Source organism: Delphinapterus leucas, chromosome 15, assembly GCF_059928025.1.
Source record: "Delphinapterus leucas isolate spDelLeu-1000000601 "Yukka" chromosome 15, BTC_Dleu_Yukka2, whole genome shotgun sequence".
NCBI classification, from domain to species: Eukaryota; Metazoa; Chordata; class Mammalia; order Artiodactyla; family Monodontidae; genus Delphinapterus; species Delphinapterus leucas.
In genome coordinates, this window is record NC_143143.1 from 28,754 (window position 1) to 48,560 (window position 19,807).

Below are 19,807 nucleotides of genomic sequence, written 5' to 3' on the forward strand. Positions count from 1 at the left end.
ACAGGTGGTGGGGAGTGCTTCAGGTAGCAAAGCAAGCGACCGGGAGCGCGGATGAAGCTTCTCTCCCTCGCCTGCCACTCACGCTCGCTTCCTGCTGTGCGGCCTGGTTCCTAGATCACATCCTTTACTATAATAAGCCAGTAAATGTAAGGAGTGTTTCCCTGAGTTCTGTGAGCCACTGTAGCAGATAACTGAACCCAAAGAGGAGGTCAGGGGACCCCCTGTATTATAGCTGGTTGGTCAGAAGCACAGGTAACAACCTAGCCCTGGCACCTGAGTGGGGGCCATCCCAGGGGTTGAGCCATCACCCATGACATCTGTCAGAACTGAGGGCACCCTAGGGCGCCCAGCTGGTGCGGGAAAAGTCCACTCTTTTGGTGCAGGGGGTGAGTGTGACTCAGGAAAGCAGGGTTTTTTTTCTAGACCTCAGCTCGAACTAGCAATCTTTGTCACAGGTATTCACAAATTCTTTCTTTTTTTTATTTTTGCTGCTCTTCTGATGGAAAGTAGAAGCTCCCTGAGAGGAGGTGACGGCCCAATTACTGGGGGAAGGAGGAAGGAGGCGAGTGGGGAGTGGCCTCGGTCGTGCCTTCGGGAGGGGCAGCAGCTCTGACTGTGGGGAACGGTGGGGGCAGGGAGAAGGGGTCTGAGACAGGTGTGAGGTAGACGGAGGGCAGAGGGGATGGACAGAGCCCTTGACTTCAGAGGGCAGGCTCACGGCAGGTGTGAGAGGACATGGTTGGCCTATCACACGATCCGTAGGAGAGGCCCCCCAGGCTGTAGGGCACGTGGACCTGGATTCAGACCAGGGGCTGGGGCTGGGGCTGGGGATCAGAGGCCGATGCTCAGAGCCGAGGGGTCGCGGCCACGAGCAAGGCAGCGATGCGGGGGAGAGCAGCGCCAGGATGGAGGCAGGATGGTGACGCCATGCGAAGGAGGCTGGTGAGGCCGGGTGGACCAACGAAAACAGGAAAATGTGGTGAGTGGGAGCCAGATGGGGAAGTGTTTCAGGAAGGCGTGGGATCTGCGGCTGGTCAGGAGAATTAGAGGGTGACAGGGAAGGGCCGCGCCGTGCCATGGCCACGGGAGGGAGCGTGGTGCTGGGTAGACCGGCGTGGGCAGCCCCTGTGAGAACAGCCGCCAGCTGGTCCACGTAGTTCAAAAATTCCCTAACGTAAGGGCTGCGGTTCCACTGGGGTCGCTGGAGGGCCTCCTGCCTCCTGCTCCACCCCTTGGTGACACAGAGGGGTCACAATTTACCCTAATTGCCTATTTCCCTTTCCTCAGAAAGAGCCTAAGAAATATGAATTTCACTGGTGAAGTTTTGATCATTGGGGCTGTTCACTTGCAGCAGAGTTTTCAGGTCTGAACAGAACTCCTTCTCTGTGGGTGTGTGTGGAGGGGTTCAAGCTGGTCTGTCCTGATGCCCTGCTCGGTGCAGGCTGGGCCCACCGAGGCCCCTGAGGAAATGCATAGGCGGCAGAGCGTGGGGCACAGACCCAAGGAAGACAGAACGCTGGAGGACACGTCTGCACAGCAGAGTTTCTTCCTGGATCCCTGTCCGGTTGCCAGAGCCACGCGCCTGCCTGTGAGGGTTCTAAGATCTCGTCCACGATTCATCACGAGACCAAAGTCCCACAGTGTGAGAGCGGACGGACCAGTCACCTGGGCTTTCTGTACAAAAGGCCCTGCGGGAGGAGGGGGCACACCTGTGTCCCTAACAGGGTCTGCAGGGCCAGCGCCGAGGTCAGACACACAGGCCTGTTCAGGGGCTAATCTCCGCCCGTTGAGACGTGACGACAGTGCTAGAGTCTGTGATTCTAGGTGAGGATTTGGGTGCAGATTCTATCAGGGATGAACAAGGGCAGCCAGTATCACAGAATAGAGCTTTTGGGGGGCGGGGGGGGAGGTGGCACGCTGTTCAGCATGCGGAACTTCCCCAACCAGGGATCAAACCCGTGCCCCCTGCAGTGTGAGCGCAGAGTCTTAACCACTGGACCATCAGGGAAGCCCTACAGAGTAGATTTTATCTTCACTAAGATGTGGTCTGCGCCAGAATCACCTGGGACTTTTGTGGAAAATGCAGATTCCTGGGACCTGTTGAATAGAATCTGTCGTGGAGGCCCTTCAGTCTGCATTTAACAAGCTCCCTCAGTGAATCCCATGTTCATTGGAGCTTGAGAATTATTGGTGATTAAAGCAATGGGAGCTGAGTAAGGCTGCCCCTGTTCCCAGACAGGCGACCCTGGACACCTCCCTGCCCATCTGTCCGGGCCCTTCTGGCTGCCAGACCAAAGATACCACAGACTGGTATTTATTTCTCACAGTTCTGCAGGTCCAAGATCAGGGTGCCAGCACGGTCGGGAGAGGGCCCACTTCCTGGTTCGGGGATGGCCATCTCCTTGCCATGGCCTCACTTGGTGGAACGGGCTGAGGGGACCCCAGTCTCTTCTTACAAGGGCGCTAATCCCTTTCATGAGGGCTCTGCCCTCATGACCTAGTCGCCTCCCGAAGGCTCCAACCCCAAACGCCATCCCATTGGGCATTAGGATTTCCCCATATGAATCTGGGGAGGACACAAACATTCAGTCCATTGCATCACCTAAGCCTCAAGTTTCTCTTTTGCAGACTGAAGTAGCATCTCTCTAAGATTCTTTTTGTTTAAAGTAATAGAAATCAAAGCCAAACTAAATCAGGCAAAATAAAAATTAAACATAATTTTATTGGCTCAGGTCATTGAAAACTTCCAGGAGTCAGACTGTGGCAGACAGATGCACTTAGAGACCCACAGAGTCGCTGGACCCTCCTTCCCTCCCTCCCTCGCTTGTCTCCAGAGCTGCTCCCTGAGTGCGGCTTCGCTCTCCAGAAGCTCCTCCACAGACGTCACCAAGACCCATTCTGGGCTTACCTCTCCCTCCAGCTGGTGATCTTGAGAAACAGACCTCTTCTCTCTGCTCCACCCTTGAGTTCACATCAGCCTGCAAGGTGGTCTCCAAGACTGTGGGGTCGTGCTCACCCTGGGCCCATCACACATCAGAGGTACCAGGGACTCGGGCCGGCCAGCCTCAACCAGGTGCCTGCCCACCAAATCCCACCAGATCCAGGGAAAGAAAATGCAGCTCACCAGCAGAGCTCACGTGAGGCTTCCGACAAAACCCACAGCCGGCCTTCCGTACGGGAAGAAGTTGGTGAGCTTGTGCCTGTGGATGATACGGCCTGCATCTCTAGGAATGAGGGCTCTCCCGGTCCAGCTCCTGGTAGAAGTGTCCTGTGTCACATTCACGGTTCTGCACGGCCCTGGCTACTTCTAGGACACGGGACCCGAGTAGGTGGTGTCAGAGCAAAAGCAGAACAGTCCTCTTAGTTCTCACATTCACATCTAATACCAAGTCTCCCGGCTCCGCAGGTGGATGTCCCATCCCTGCTGGGGCATCAGGTGTCAGGCAGAGAGCTCACAGAGGGTGTGCATCTCCCCACGCGCATGGAGAGACTGTACTGGGTGCTCTGGGGAAGGATTCCCTGAGCAGGCTTCTATTCTGGAAAGTAGAAACAAAAGCCCCTGGTCGCTGTTTGCCAGAAGACAAAGAAATCCCATTGTCAAGGGCAGCACCACGGTGCTCAAGCTTGAATAAAGTACCCATTGAAAGCGTTGAAGATTTCCTCAGGGAAGAGTCTCAGGGACATTTCCCTCAGCTGCTGTTTTTGTTGGCTGGCCCCACAAGATGCTGACATTTACCTTGAAGGAAGGTCCGGAGGGACACATACACAATGGGTGTTGATGGAAGGAACCCTCCGGTCAGAACAGGAGAGCCACACTTCCCAGAACCTCTCCTGGAGCCAGTGGCGCTGATCCTGTGGGCGTCTGTCGGGGCCTGGACGCAACCCTCATCTGGCCACACAGTACTGGTTTCATTCGCGTCCAATTCAGCTTTTAGGAAGGCAGTTCCTCGGGGCTCAGGGAACAGCATCACGGTCGCTGGCCCAACATCCCGATTCCCACTGGGGCCCGCAGAGAGCTCTCCTTAGCTTTGGGTCCACGACAAGGACCCTCTCCTACAAGCTCTGAGCAGATGCTGTTGTACCTGCAGACCTGAGGGTGTGCCCTCACGTCCCGTCATCCTTGGTTCACGGTGTGACACCCGGGGGCCAGGTCTCAGCAGTAAAGCTGAGGTGGACCAAAAGTTCCTCGTCAGCTCCCAGTTTAACCATCTGATAAAAATCATGGGTCTGAACGGTAGGCTTTCTTAGAGGAAACGGTGCTTTTCCATCCTGGTAAGAGACGACAGTGGGTTCCTGAGCTGTGAGGTTAAATTGTGGAGGGACTCTGGGCACCAGGGCCTGGCAGACGTGGCCATCAGGACCTGCAGCCTGTGACCAGACAACTTCCCTTGCCCCCCAGGCAGCATGTGCTTCTCTGAGGAGCTGGACGGATGAGGCCAGATATTGCTTCTGGCCAGTCGCCAAGTGCCTCTCATGACCCTGCCATCTTCCCCCTGCACCTCCTGAGCCCGCTTACTCGAGAGAAATGCCAGCAGGAAGGACGAGCTTCCGGCCTCAGCTCTCACCACTGCTGTGCCCTCTACCCCAGACAGGCTGAATGTCCCCCAGACAGGCTGAATGTCCCCCAGCCAGATGCTAGCAGGGTTGTCCCCGCCACTGTGGAAGGCTGCTCAAGGCCCTGAGGGGGTCCTCTCAGCGCCACCCTGGAGGGTGAGCGGTCCTCAGGGCAGTTGCTGGGGTGAACATCCAGGGCCACAGCAGCTGCCCTCCAGCCCGGAGGACAAGCGGGGGTTTTCAAACTGCGGGGCTCAGAACAAGCTTCATATCCCAGGAGTTCTGGTGGGCATTCCAGGAAGGGCTAAGTCAAGCCTACAGGTCCTCACTCCCACCCTGGCCTACACACACTGGCCTACTCTGCCACAGAAATGTTTGCAGTAAAGTTCCCAAGCCACCTGCAAACGCACAGCCGCTTTTGATGGCGCCCACCGTTCCCAACTCTCTCTTCTTGAAAGCGGATGGTTTCATGTCACGTCATCACAAGCTTCACACAGTCTTCCCAATCCAAGTGTCATCTTGTGGACCGGCTGCTCGGACATGGTCTCCGCGGCCACGTGGGTCCCCATGACGCCAGCACGGGGCAGGGGGTGGTGGGCGCAGCATCTCCGTGGATGTGGCCATCTGGCCCCCGCTGCCCTGCAGGCATCAGTGGGGCTATTCGGTTCCTGGACTCTTCAGTTCCCGGAGACCGGGGGGCCAGACCAGTGGGATCTCTGTGACTGGCCACCTTTCCCTTGGACTCTGGGGGCAGGCAGAGGTGTCCTAGCCTCCCTGATAGGAGCAAGCACTGGCCGAAGAAGCAAGTTCTAGAGGATCTCTCCGTGGCCTCAGGTGCCGCCCTCCGGTCTGTGTGTGAGAATCACTCATTCACCACCCACCACCGACAGCTGTCTCTCTGGCCACACACTGTCCGTGGTTCAGCGATCTCTCAAGCAGCACAGTCCTCTTGGTCGTGGGTACCATGCTCCTAGCCAGACCAGTCAGCCTCCCAAACTGGAGTCTGCTTGCAGGGAGCACCCCTGTGGAGCCGCCTGCGTGGCCGGCCTGGCTGCTCCCATTCTAAAGGATCCAGGGTCTCCAGTGGGGTTCCTCAGATCCTGCAGAGCTGTAGGGGTGTCCCCGGCCCCTCCAAGACCAGGGTCGAGGGATTCCAGGTCCCCTAACCCCTTGCAACTCCTTCAGCAGCTGCATTTTGATGTTTTATCCACTTTTATTTACATATCCTCATATTTTTTGTTATTTATTTATTCACTCAATTAATCAAGGGCTGAACTTTATTTTTTTTATTTTATATCTGAGCATAGTTGATTAACAATGTTGTGTTAGTTTCAGGTGTACAGCAAAGTGATTCAGTTATACATATACATGTATCTATTCTTTTTCAAATTCTTTTCCCGTTTAGGTTATTAGAGAATATTGAGCAGCGTTCCCTGTGCTATACAGTAGGTCCTTGTTGGTTATCTATTTTATAAATAGCAGTGTGTACGTGTCCATCCCAACCCCCCAGTCTATCCCTCCCTCCCACCCTTCTCCCCAGTAACTATAAGTTCGTTCTCTAAGTCTGTGAGTCAGTTTCTGTTTCGTAAATAAGTTCATTTGTATCGTTTTTTAAAGGTTCTGCATATAAGCAATATCATATGATATGTGTCTTTCTCTGTCTGACTTACTTCACTTAGTAGGATAATCTTCAGGTCCACCTATGTTGCTGCAAATGGCATTATGTCATTCTTTTTAATGGTTGAATAGTATTTCACTGTATATATGTACCACACATTCTTTATCCATTCATCTCTCAATGGACATTTAGGTTGATTCCATGTCTTGGCTATTGTAACAGCACTGCTATGAACATTGGGGTGCATGTATCCTTTCGAACCATGTTTTTCTCTGGATACATGCCCAGGAGTGGGATTGCTGGATCCTACAGTGGCTCTATTTTTAGTTTCCTAAGGAACCTCCGTACTGTCCTCCATAGTGGCTGCACCAATTTACATTCCCATCAACAGTGTAGGAGGGCTCCCTTTTCTCCACACCCTCTCCAGCATTTGTTGCTTGTAGATTTTTTAGATGATGCCCATTCTGACTGGTGTGGGGTGATAGCTCATTGTAGTTTTGATTTGCATTTCTCTGATAATTAGCAATGTTGAGCATCTTTTCATGTGCTTCTTGGCCATCTGTATGTCTCCTTTGGAGAAATGTCTATTTAGGTCATCTGCCCATTTTTTGATTGGGTTGTGTGTTTTTTTTTTTATATTGAGCCAAATGAGCTGTTTGTAAATTTCAGAGACTAATCCCTTTATCCACTTTTATTTACAGGCCCCCGTATGTTTTTTAACAAGTATAAAATCATTGAATCTAAACCACTTGTATGTTAAAAATCAAGAGGACTATTTCCAAAGGAAAATGGACTTGAGCTGCTCCCTGCCTCAGGGGAAGACCCCGCCTCCTAGGAAATCCTTAAATGTGGCCTTGGCTGAAAAAAAGACTCATGAAGTCGGGCCGCTCCTGTCCTGATGCCCAGGACACAGGTGTGTCTGTCGCTTGGAGACTCCTGCCACTCCCTCCCCAGTGCCTTAGGTAGTCGTGCAATTTCCTCATTGTGTGGGTTCCAGCCTGGCTTTTAGTCACACCCACAGGATTGCAGGAGGAGAAACAGGCCCCTGACTCTGTGCAGATTCGGACTCCATGAATGTTCGCTCTGACCTTTGCTAAGTCCAGCATCATTAGCGGTGCAGACATTCAAACTCCCCTCAAGGCTGAAAGCAGGACTAGGCATCTGCTGTGCTTTGCTTAATGAGCCATAAAATGGGCCGCTGGGCAATTGCTTCTCACTGTCGAGCCCCAGCTTGAGTGACAGCCGCCAGGACTGTGGGGGAGGGACGTATCTTGTCACAAAAGCCCGAGGCACTGCCTTCCTTGATCACAACTGACTAGAGGGAAAATATTTATATGCACACACCTCATTTCCCATTAGCTTAAATTTTTTTTCAGTACTTAGTTTCTCCATCATCATTTTGGGAGAATGTTAACACCATTAATCTTCCTTTCTTTAATTACGATGAGCCTGAGTGAGAGGTTCCCAGAGGCGGGGACTCACCGGGACCCTCTCCCCGCCTCTTCCTCCTCAGACCCACCTGTTCCACCTCCCACGCCCCTGGGCCCCAACCCCCCCCCAGGCTCTTCCAGCTCAGCAAGGACCCCATGCCCTGACCTCTCATCTCCTCTATGTTAGCAAAACCTGCATCATTCTGTTAAAGAGAAATTTGAGGAAAACACACACCCTTAATCCTGTTACTTTAACACATTCTTTTTCACATTTGCTCACACCTACTACCATTTTCAGCACTAATGTGGACATTCCACGTGGCCTCTGTCTCAGTGCACAAACCACCTTGTTTTAACCCATAATTAGCACTATTTTCTCAGGGTCTAAGTCATGCTGAAACCTGTCGTAACTCAATCATATTCCAGTAACTTCATCAGCCATGATTCACCTCCCATCCCTTGAATGCTGAAATGTTCTTTTCCTCCACGTGTATATTTTACACGTAATGTCACAAATATCTTTAGGAATGGAAGCCTTTTTTTTTTTGGCTGCATCGGGTCTTCGTTTCTGTGCGAGGGCTTTCTCCAGTTGCAGAAAGCGGGGGCCACTCTTCATCGCGGTGCACGGGCCTCTCACTATCGTGGCCTCTCTTGTTGTGGAGCACAGGCTCCGGACGCGCAAGCTCAGTAGTTGTGGCTCACGGGCCCGGTTGCTCCGAGGCATGTGGGATCTTCCCAGACCAGGGCTCGAACCTGTGTCCCCTGCATTGGCAGGCAGACTCTCAACCACTGCACCACCAGGGAAGCCCTGGAAGCCTTTTTTTTGTTGCTATTATGTTTTTATTTGTTTGTCCTTCAGCTGAGTAATTTCCTTCTGGGTCGATGGGATGAATAGCTTTAAGGGTCTTTTCTTTTATATAAATTTATTTATATTTTATTTATTTATTTTTTGCTGCATTGGGTCTTCATTGCTGCGCACGGGCTTTCTCTTGTTGCTGACAGCGGGGGTTACTCTTCCTTGCGGTGTGCATGCTTCTCGTTGTGGTGGCTTCTCCTGTTGCGGAGTACGGGCTCTAGGCACACGGGCTTCAGTAGTTGTGGCTTGCGGGCTCTAGAGTGCAGGCTCAGTAGTCGTGGCACACGGGCTTAGCTGCTCCGTGGCATGTGGGATCTTCCCGGACCAGAGATCGAACCTGTGTCCCCTACACTGGCAGGCGGATTCTTAACCACTGCGCCACCAGGGAAGTCCCTAGCTTTAAGGGTCTTGACTTTAAAAAAGGTTGTGCGACACTTGTACTCGGTGGAGACCTGGGTGGGTCCTCAGAACTGAGCCATGGCAGGCAGGACACTTGGCACAAGGGGCAGGCCCAGCTCTGGGGTCAGGTGGGGTCCCCTCCCCTTAAGGTGTCACGTCTCAGTGTTATCATCCCAGACAGTAGCCACCCTTGTGCAACCCCCTCACTGTGTGTGTAGCCAGGACCCAGGTCTAGGTTCTAATGGGAGAGTGTGGGGATAGAGGGCTCTTCCTCAGAGATCAGGGAATAAGGACTCTGACCTCTCTCACTCTCTCTCTCCCTCTAGAAAGGCTGCTGCCCTGCTGTGAGCAGCCAATGAAGAGGCAGAGGCGCCCACGTGACATGGACTGGGGACACCCATGTCACCCCTAACCCACCCCCTGACAGCCCTCAAGGCTGAAGACACAGCCAGGCCGCCAGATCCCCTGACCACAGAAAACATGAGAAGCGAAATGCTGTCATATTATGATGCTGGGTCCTGGGCAATTTGGCAAGTAGCACCGGCTTTGGACCACTTTATGGTGCAGTGCCTTTCCCTTTGTCAGGGGTCCACACAGCCATCTCCCCCGTCAGCCTGCCCTGCAGCCACCCCTTTCTCTGCAAGGCCGTGTTGGCCGAGCGCTGTCTGCACACCAACTCCCCAGGGCTCTGGTGTGGGAAGCAGCCTCTGTCCTGCAGGCGGGTCATGAGGCCTTTGGGAAAGCGACCCTGGGGCTCCCCCTCACCCCCAGGGAAGGTGTGCGATGCCGCTGGTCCCCGGCGATGAGCGGGAGCCCCGTCCCTCCTACTCTTCGCCCTGGACGCACCACGCGCGTGGGCTGAGGGCAGAGCCTGGCTCCCTGTGGGCACTTTGGGATGTGTGTTCAGTTAACGAAGGGGTGAGTAGATCAGAAGGTTAAACAAGGCCTCTGTGTAAGGGCAGGTCCCCGGTCAGCCCCAGAGGGTCCTTTCCAAGGAGCCCCAGCCTGCCATCGTGGCTCCGAGTTGGTGGGTCGGGGGCCTTCGGGGGGCTGGCGGGAGGACAGAGCAGACGGCTGTCCTGCTGCTGCTTCTCTGTTCTCTTTCCAGGGCCACCCGTCTGGCTCCAGGCCTGGAGCCAGATGCTGCATTCTACATGGAGACAGAAGAGGAGAGGTGGAGTGTGGCCCCGGAGCGTCAACTGAGGGTGACCCTTTCCAGACTCGCAGGGCCCAGCGGACTTGGACCTGCTCTGGTGATTCTAACGTCAGGTACAGCAGGGCCCGCTGCGCTGGGTTTACTCACCTCCACGCAGCTGCTCCCAGATGGGGGCCGATGCCTAGCCTTCTGGGTGGGGAAGAGTGGGGGCTTCCTGGCCTTTGCAGGAATCCCTGCTCCTCCAGGCCTGGAAGGGGGCCGTGCCACGCACACGCATACTAACACGCACGTGTGTGCGCACGCACTCGAAGACGCGTGTGCACGCGTCGCACACGCGTGTGTGCGCACACGAACGCATGTGCGCGCTCGCCCACATCTGTGAGCGAGCACAGAGGGGCACACCCTAACTTCCTGCTGACGGGACTGAACGTCCAGCATCCAAGCTCTCAGGTACCACCTGGGAAGGCCCTCCCCTGTGGTCAGAGCAGAGAGGTTGGGGCCCTACGGGGGGCAGCCCTGCTCTCGCTGCTCCCCTGCCATCAGGAGCCCAGGACCTGGGCCTTCTGGCCGCCTGGGCCAGCGTTTCAGAGGAACCAGTACCCATGGCTCCAGGGCCTTACTCCTGGACTGACCCTGGTGTGTGCCTGCCCTGGGGGACCTCAGTTTACTCACTCGTGCAGCCAGCAGGGGGACCACCAACCCTGGTGGTGGACGACTTGATGCCACTTGCCCAGATCCTGGCTGGTTTTTCCTGCATCCCTGCGGTTTTCTGACAAAGGGGGGCATGTTAGCGCCTGACATGTCCTCACCTCTTGCTATTTTTGCAAGAGGCCTGAGCACAGTTTTTAAAAATAGAAATAATGAGGGAAAGCAGAAGCTCTGACCTTGAGTCCTGAGGCCAGGACAGGATTCCCAGTACCCTCTCTGGCTCAAGATGATAAATGATCATTGTGCTGTGTTTGCCCTCGGCTAATTTATCCTTGGCCTAGAGAGAAAGTTTCTGCCTCTTTTTCTCTTTGTGGGGGGAGGCTGGAAAAGTGCTTCAGGCCTAACCTCTGTGTCCGGTCTTTTGTGGCGGTTCTCTGCCTGGAAACGTTGTGCACATCCCGTCCCAGGGGATCGGGGGTCTCACCCCTCCTATGCTGGCCAGAAGCCGGTGTGTCCCTACCACATATCTGGGGGTATTCGGGGAACGACCCCCCACTTCCCTGCCCCCAAGCTGCACCCATCCACCTGCACAGGGACCGAGAAGGCCGGGGATCCTCCAGCACCCATGGGAGGCCGTGTGTCAGTGGGACACTCAGGCATGGTCGTAATACCTACCGTCCTCCCAGCCTTGCTTTGGTGTCCATTTGAAATTTGCGATGTGGGACACACTGGCCCTTCCCCATGCTCCCGAGGCCCCACTGGGCTCCTGAATCAGATGGAAGTCTGCAAGGACCCGGGACCAAGGCCTGGGACTGTCTTCGGGTCCCCACACCTGCGTATGGCTGTGTACCGGCCCCCAGCCCAGGCCCTGTGCTTCTGAGGTGTATGCACACCTCTATATACAAGGTCCAGAGCGAGCAGAGGCTGACCCGGAAAACCGAGGTTTCTGAACCTCACTTGGAGCCTGGGCAACCGCTGGCCTCCCTCAGCTGGTGGACACCCCCTTGGCCTTGGGGGTTGCTGCGAGGTTCCAGGCATCCTGGGTCCTTCGGATGGAACGAGCTGCGGGAGGGTGGATGCGGGGGGGGGTGCCCTGCCCCACGTATACCTGTGAGCCGGGGACTGCGTGGTCTCAGGAGCTGCCTCCCCAAGGCTCTTGGAACTGGCTGCCTGGGGCAGGGCCTCAGGCCCAGAAGTCTAGGACAGAATCTACAAATTCCAAACCAAGTGGCAATTGTGGTCCTAGAGTAACATTTTTAAAAAATGTGTATAAATGGAAACTTTATAAAATATTCTGTATTTAAAATATGGAAACAAAAGTGTCTCTTTCAAAGGGTCTCTTTAAAAAGAACCATCTAAGGCCAGGGCAGAAAACTGCAGATCTGAGGCCCTGTTCTGCCTCCATCTTCACTTACCAGCAAACTGAAATGATTTTTGTATTTTTAAGTGGGTGGGGAAAAATATAAAGAAGAATATTTCTTGATGTGCAAATTATATGAAATTTAAATTTCAGTGTCCATAATAAAGTGTTATTGGGCCCAGCCTCCCACCAGCTACACCGCAGAGGCTAAAATGTTCCGTGTCACAGACTGCGCCCTCTTCCGCTCCAGACACCCCGACTTCCTGTGTTGGGCTTGCATGGAGGGCTGGGGCAGAGCCCGACGAGGCTGGGAAGCCAAGCATCCTTGGTTCTCCAGGTCCTCCTGGCAGAAGAGAGGTGATGGATCCCAGGCACTGGGAACGACGCGCCCAGGAGCCGCTGCATCATGGCTGCGGCAGACACTGCTTTGAGCACCGAGGCCTGAGGCCAGCTGGACGGCCCCCACGTGGATGAAGAAATGGCCAGGGGGTTGCAGATGGCGTGAGCGTGAGTGCAGTGGCCGTGCTCTCCTTGGGCCGGGCCGGGCATGCAGGCTGGGGGCAGAGGGTAGAGGTTGGGCCTCAGGTGGACAGGGGCTGGGCCAACAGCTGGGCTGGCAGGGGTCCTCCAGGGCCTCTCAGGGTCTCTCTGCTGGGAGAGGACCTTGCTGGCTGTCCCCTCCCCTCCAGCCTCCCGCCCCAGCTCTTCCCAAGTCCTGTGCTGTCCACCGGGCGCTCCTTTGTGTTCCAGGCACCTCCCACCCTGTTCTGCTGTTCACAGGGAGGGCAGACGGGCAGGTGGCTGGTCCAGGCAGGGGTCAGTTCCCCTTCTGTTCTGCCAGTGGATTTGGACTCTGGGATGAGATGAGACCCAGGCAGGCCCTGCACCACTTCTGCTGTAGACTGAACATTTGGGTCCCTGCCAAAATTCATGTATTGAAACCTGATGCCCAACGTGACTATTGCAGGAGGTGGGCCTTTGGGGGGTGATGAGGTCCCGCGGGTGGAGCAAGGATACAGTGAGAAGGCAGCCGGCTAGTGACCAGAAAGTGAGGCGTCACCAGATGCCAAATATGCCGGCGCCTTGATCTCCACGTCCAGCCTCCTGACTGACAAATAGATGTTACTTAAGCCGCCCCGGCTGTGGTGTTTCTGATAAAGTCGCCTGACCGCCCTGAGACCTGTGTGGACGGAGGGAGCTGAAGGGAGGTGGACACAGGCCCCCAGCCCACCCCACCCCTCCCGCCCCCCCCGGCAGCGACCATGAGGGAGGCGGAGCCGGGCGCCCTGGTGGGAGGGGAAGGAAAACTCTGCTGCTCTGAGCTCAGTGCTTTCAGAAAACGGTTTTGTTTTTAGATCAGCGGGTTTCATAGGTATTTAAAATAACATTAGCCACACCCCAGATGGTCACTTTGTTCTTGGTCCTAAGACACTGGATTGGGTTCACAGCGGGCGTGGCTGCAGGCCCCCAGGCCTCCAAGGGCAGCGTCAGCCCTTCGGGAGCCTAGTGACTGTCCAGGAGGTCACTTCCCAGGGACTCGGGATTGAGCAACGTCCCCCAAGTCACACCTGGCCCCCTGCTGCCTGGTAGTGCTGGCCTTGTGCCCAGAGTCCGGGAGAGCAATTCCAGATTCCTGTGTTCCAGGGAGGCCACACCCCACTGTAGGCAATGTGAGGCCTTGGGAGGCTGCTGGGGGAACCCCAATCCTGGGGGCTGCCCCGACCATTCTGCAGAGTGAAGGATATGGATTGGGTAGGGGATGTCAGCACTGGGGCCGAAGGCTCCAGGACTGCAGGGTGAGATTTCTGGGAAGTCACCGTCGCTTCGCATCATTGTGGGCGCGGCACCTCCTTCTACGCTTCTCATTAACCCTATTTTTAGTCCAAACTGCTGAAGCGTCTGAAAACATCATCAGGTCTCCTCCACACCTGCCTTCTGAAGTGAGAGGCCAGGCTGAGAGTCAGACATGATGCGGGAACACAGACCATTGCAGAGGCTGAGTCCCAGGGAGGGGTCCCATCCCCTCCAAGTCCCCTGAGGCCTAGGGCCAGTGGGGGGGCGGGTTTCTAAAGAGAACTCAGCATCCCCACAGCCTCTCAGGGGCCCCTCCCTGGCTCCTCTGAGAAAATAAAGACCACTCTGCATGGCACCAGCATGGACCACAGTCAGATCCTGTCTGACCACAGCACCCTGTAGTGAGGTCTGCTCAGAGGGACGGGGTGGGGAGGGGAGTGTGTCCTGGAAGGCACAGGGTCCATGCTGTGCTGACTCAGATCACAGAGTGCCCGAGAGAAGTGGGCCAGCTTGACGCCCGCTTCTCCTCCCTCCTGTGAGCTGGAGACATGGGCTTGGGCTGTTGGGATCCTTTAGAGAAGGTTCTGGACCCCCTACTCACATCTCTGCCGTCTCAGTCCCTCTGCCCCTGGCTTTGGACCATTCTTTACCCGGGGCTCCGCCCTGCCTCACCTGCCCTGGCCGATGCTTCTGAGCCTTCCTCTGACTCCTCATTCTGGAGGCCCAGCTGGGGTCCTGGGTGCTGGGCCCCCTCTGGTGGGCCCAAGTTTTCCTTTAATCTCTGGAGAGAGTGGAGACGAGCCAGAACTTTGAGGGGAAGTTGAAGCTGTTGCCTCTTTGGATCAAACGCAGTGATTTCCCTGGAGTGAACCCAGTCCTTCTTTCCAAATTCTGTTGCAGCGCTTGGGAGGCTGCGGTAGCTCAAGCTTACGGGAGCCCTTGGGAGGCAGGCGTCCGTCGCCCTTGCGCCCGGTGGGAGCGAGTAGAGGGGAGTGAGACTTTGGCTTTTCCCCCTCGAGGAGGGCCTGGACTGGAGGGGCGCCGATGAAGAAGAAGAGCTGCTTTTGTTGTCTTCTGATAAAGAGAACGGGGTTTGGCCAAGGAAGGTTGTGCAGGTGACTGCAGAGCAAGGCGGGGATAAAGGAGGCCAGAGGCCTCCGTGGGCCCTGGAGTGGACGCCATCCCTGAGGGGGTGGGGCAGGGGGCACGGGTGCTGTCCTTGCTGCCGGGAAGCTGCAGAAAGGAACGCACTTGGTCAGGCCTCATCCAGGGGCCCCTGCTCGAGGCCCGATCTGCAGAGCCGGCCCGAGTGCAGCCATGCGGTACCCCATCCCAGGGCAGCGCACAGCCCTGTCACCAAGGCGATGATGCAGAGCTGTGATAAAAGCCATCTGCCACTCGTAAAACATGACATCACTTTCCTGCAAAGCCGGAAGCCAGCCTGGGGCTCAGGCAAGCAATGGCCTATAAAATCCTGAGTAATCATCTCAAAGCATACTTTCCAACGTAAAGAACATTCTAGGCAGCTGTTTCCAGATTATTTATGTGAAACCATTTTACACCCCTGAACTTTTACCGTGTTCACTGTCTGACCCTTCCTAAACCCTCCCCTGTGGTCCTGCAAGCAGTCTCGGGAGCACAGGCCACTGTCCCTCTGAGTGACAAGTGGCAGAGCTGTGCTCCTGTGCCCTTTGCCCCCAGACGTATTGGCAGGCAGGGCCAGAAATGCCAGCAATCTCCCATTTGCCAGGAGGACGAGCTGAGCTCTGTCCTGTGTCTGTTTCTATGGTACCATAAAGAACAGCGGGTTTTGTCTGGGTTGGACGTGAAACCCTAACTCAGGGGGTCCTCCCTGGCCAGGGCTGTGAGGGGACCCCTCTGGCCATGCCCCTCCAAGGGCAGAGCCTGGGGCTTGCCCCCCGACACCAGAGGAGACGTGGAATCTTCATGGGTTGGCAGAGGAGATGGAGTTCTCAGAAAGGGCTGATTACTGGAAGCCATCACTGTGGCAACAGGGCTGTTGGATGGGGCCACCAGGGTGGACCTCAAGCTGGGGCACGGTCAATGGACCCCACAGCAGGCTGTTCCCCCGGGGAGAACCTGACATCCCACCATGCAGCTTGTCAGCATGAGGTTTTTGCTCCAGATCCAGAAATTTGGTAGCTCTGAATAAGAATTTTTGCTGTAATTTATTCTCTCACTTGAATCTTGCATTTGCCTTTAAATATCAAATCTTATTTGTCTGATATCTGCATTTTCATCTCTAATCATTAAACCTGTAAATTACATTCATGCATAATGTTTGGTGAATGCCTTTTAATTTTACAAAATGCCTCCTTCTAAAATTATTCCCCTACACCCCAGAAAAGACAAAATGGTGTCACTGGTAACTTGGAGACAAAAATATTTAGTAAGTCTTATCAGTTTTGGCTTTTGCTGTTCAGGTTAGCAGTGGACATCTATTATCCCTCAATTATTGAAAGGAAAGAGACAACTAAATTAATAATGTCTCTAATTACTGTGTCCTCATCCTGCCCAGACCCTCCCATCCTGGGGGCCATGGCCCTGGATGATTCAGGCGGTCCCAAAGCAGCACCCCAAATACTCCTGCATGCCTTTCCATTTGGATCTGAAGGCGCCTGCGTTGTGATATCTCTATGTTCACAGAACAGAGTGCACTATGGTGCCAGCTGGACACCACAGCTGGGCCAATACAGCAAACAGTGCCCAGCCAGCACCCAGACCCCCAAGACCTGCACCAGCTTCTGGGAGATGGGTGCTGCTGACGCCCTCATGAGGTCCATTTCTGCCCCAGGCACTCTGGACGCTCTGCCCAGTAACTGTCCCCTTCTTCTCAATCTGCCAGATCCCCCACCCTACGGGGCCCGCGTGGAGCTCCCCCGCCCCGCCCCACCACGCTCCCTGGGCACAGGAGATGTTACACCACCAGATTCTTACCACTCCGCCTTCTCCCCTGCTTGTCCTGAGGCCAGAGATTTGCAGGACCAGAACTCACTCCTCTGGCCACACCGCCCCTTAGCTTAGAGGCCTCTTTTTCTTCTCTTTTCTCTCCATCAGATTTCACAGCATTTTGACTCTTCCACTGGTCTTTTCAAAGAAATGTCTTCTTGTTTTATTTGCCATCTCCATGGTTGTTTGTTTTCTACGGCATTTGTTTTTGGTTTGTTCTGTAGGAATCCATTCCTTCTTTATTTGGGCTTATTTTACTGTTCTTTTCCTAGTTTCTCTAACTGAAAGCTTAGTTCGCTTATTTTTAGTCATTATCATTTTTTAACAAATGCGGTCATCACTCCAAGTTTCCTCTGAGTACCCCTTTGGTGGCATCCTACAGGTTTTAATAGGTGCCGTTCTCATTTGTGTTCTTTTTTTTTTTTTTTGCGGTACACGGGCCTCTCACTGTTGTGGCCTCTCTCGTTGCAGAGCAGAGGCTCAGCGGCCATGGATCACGCTTCCCGGACCGGAGCACGAACCCGCATCCTCTGCATTGGCAGGCGGACTCTCAACCACTGTGCCACCAGGGAAGCCCTGTGTTCATTTTTAAATGGTCTAATTTGCCTTTTGGTTTCCTTCATAACCCCCAAATTATATAGAGCAGTGCTTTTATTTGTGGTATTAATTTCCAGGTAGAAATATTTTTAAAGCTTAGCTCTTTTTTTTAAATTAAACTGCACTGTGCTCAGTGAACAGACTGTAGATGACGTATGCATAAGTATCTGTATATATGTATATGGTATATATACATACATACTCCATGAACCAACTGTAGATTATATATGCTTATGTATCCGTATGTACATGTGTCTGTGCACATACACACACAGACACACACACATACTCAGTGAACAGACTGTAGATTTTCTTCCTTTGGAATTTCTTGACAATTTTCCTTATAGTCAGTAGATGGTCAGTTTTTGGTGGCTATTCCATATATGATAGAAAATAACATATTATGTATTTGAGTGATACAAATTGTGCAAAATAAAGTCAAGGTTTTTTATTGTTTAATTTGCTCATTTCTTTGGCATCTTGATCTGTCATTTTTAATTAGAACAAAGGGGCTCTATTTTCCAAAGACCCCTCAGGCTGTGGCTGTGAGGACCAGGACAGGAGAATGAATGGGCCACAGCCCCAGCAGGAGGCACTCAGTGGGCTGGCTGGCGGGGCCGCGTTTGTCCACAGGATGCTAACCCCACTGCGGCCGCCCCTCAGAGTCCCCCCCAAGCCCAGCACAGATAACACTGGTCTTATTGTCCCCCTCTCCTACGGAGGCGTCCCGCCTGCTAGTGGTCAGTGTAAATCCCTCTCTCCAGGCCTATTACCCCAACGGCCCCAAGTCCCAGGCAGGCGGGGGAGGGCAAGAATCTTTCCATGTTTTCTATTTCCCCCTGACAAGGGTTAAAACCCCAAACCCCGTGACACCTGAGCACACGTGGATGCCCGCACCCCCCCACACCCCGCCCACTGCCCAGAGACAAACCTCCTCCACCAGCCCAGCTAGCCCAACCCCCAGCTCCCAGAATAGCCTGCGGCCAGGGCTGGCCTGTGGTAAACAGCCCAGGAGCCTCCCTGGTGGGTCTGGGATGAGTCATCCTTAGGAAAACACAGGGGTGGGACTGGGACCTGAGCTGGTGGGCGGGTCCCTCCAGGTCTCCTTCCTCCACTCCAGGCTGGACACGGGCCAGCCGGGTACAGAGGGGCGGCAGTGGGGAAGGCAGGCTTGGTGTCCCAGAAGGAGGAGGTATGGCAGCTTGCAGGCTATGCTGCTCCCCTTTCTACCCCCGCAACTCAGGAAGGAGGGTCCTGGGCCCTCCTGGAATGTTGCCCAGCCCTGCAGGACAACTGTCACCCTGCAGCTGTCAGCCCACAGGTCCTGGGACGGTCGTCCCCCTCCCGCCCCAACGCACGCTCGAACTTCACGGCGCAAGTCTCTTCCCAGCCTGTCCCAGGTTTCCAGGTGCCACTTCACAGGTGACACTGGATTAGGCTCCAGTGTGGTCCCGCACCCCTCCCATGACACCCGCAAGCGAGTGTGTGCACTTCTCCCCTTCTGCACAAAGGCGGCCCCTGCCCTGTTCTCCAGTCTCCAGTCGCCACCGGCAGCCGTTTCTGCTTGAAAAGACTAACAGAGCCCCCTGAGCCAGGCCCACTGGCGGCTCCCCACACCCTGGGGAGATCGTGGGTGGAAGGAGCCCCGGCACGTGGGAGAACCAGGGGCCCTAGACGGGGAAGAGGCAGGTGGCGTGTCCCCTGTGTCTGTCCCCAGGGACCTCACCTCTCTCTGCCTGGAACACTCCTCACTGGGAACCCCCATCTGTCCTCTGGCCCAGTCCCAGCACCTCCTGTGAGGTGCACCCACCCCTGCAGCCCCAGTACCCTCCCCCTGTCCTTGCAGGGCAGCTGCTGAGCCTCGAGCCGGGGCCTCACGCTGGATTTCCTTGGATAAGCCCAGGTGAGGTCACACAGTGGAGAAGGTGGCTCCTGTCCAGGATCCTCAACAAACACCAGGCTCGGCATCCAGGTGACCCCACTCAGGACCAGGGCCGGTCCTGCCGAGGACTCCAGCCCCACAGACCTCCAAGTTGCTTGTTCCCTCCCATGCAGGTTTCTCGTCAAATGTCCTTTTCTCAGGGGCCGTCTCCGTGTAAATAGCAGTCCCCTCACCCAGAACATGCATTATTCCCTCTCTGTGGTACCAACTTTATTTTTCTACGTAATTCCTGGCACCCCCTGACATATTTAACACTGGTTTATTGGAGCGCCAGCCTTTGGGAGGAAAAAGCTCCCATTGCTACTACTCCTCAGCCTTGGATGAGGCTGCATCTAACCTCCTGGTGCCCTTCCGGGAGTAACCCCACCTGTCCTGGCCTCTGCCCAGGGACAGTACAGCAGAGGCCTAAGGGAGCCTCGGACCCTGTGCATTTGCGGGCATGTGTGTGTGCCTGTGTGTATGTCTCTGAGTGTGTGCGTGTAT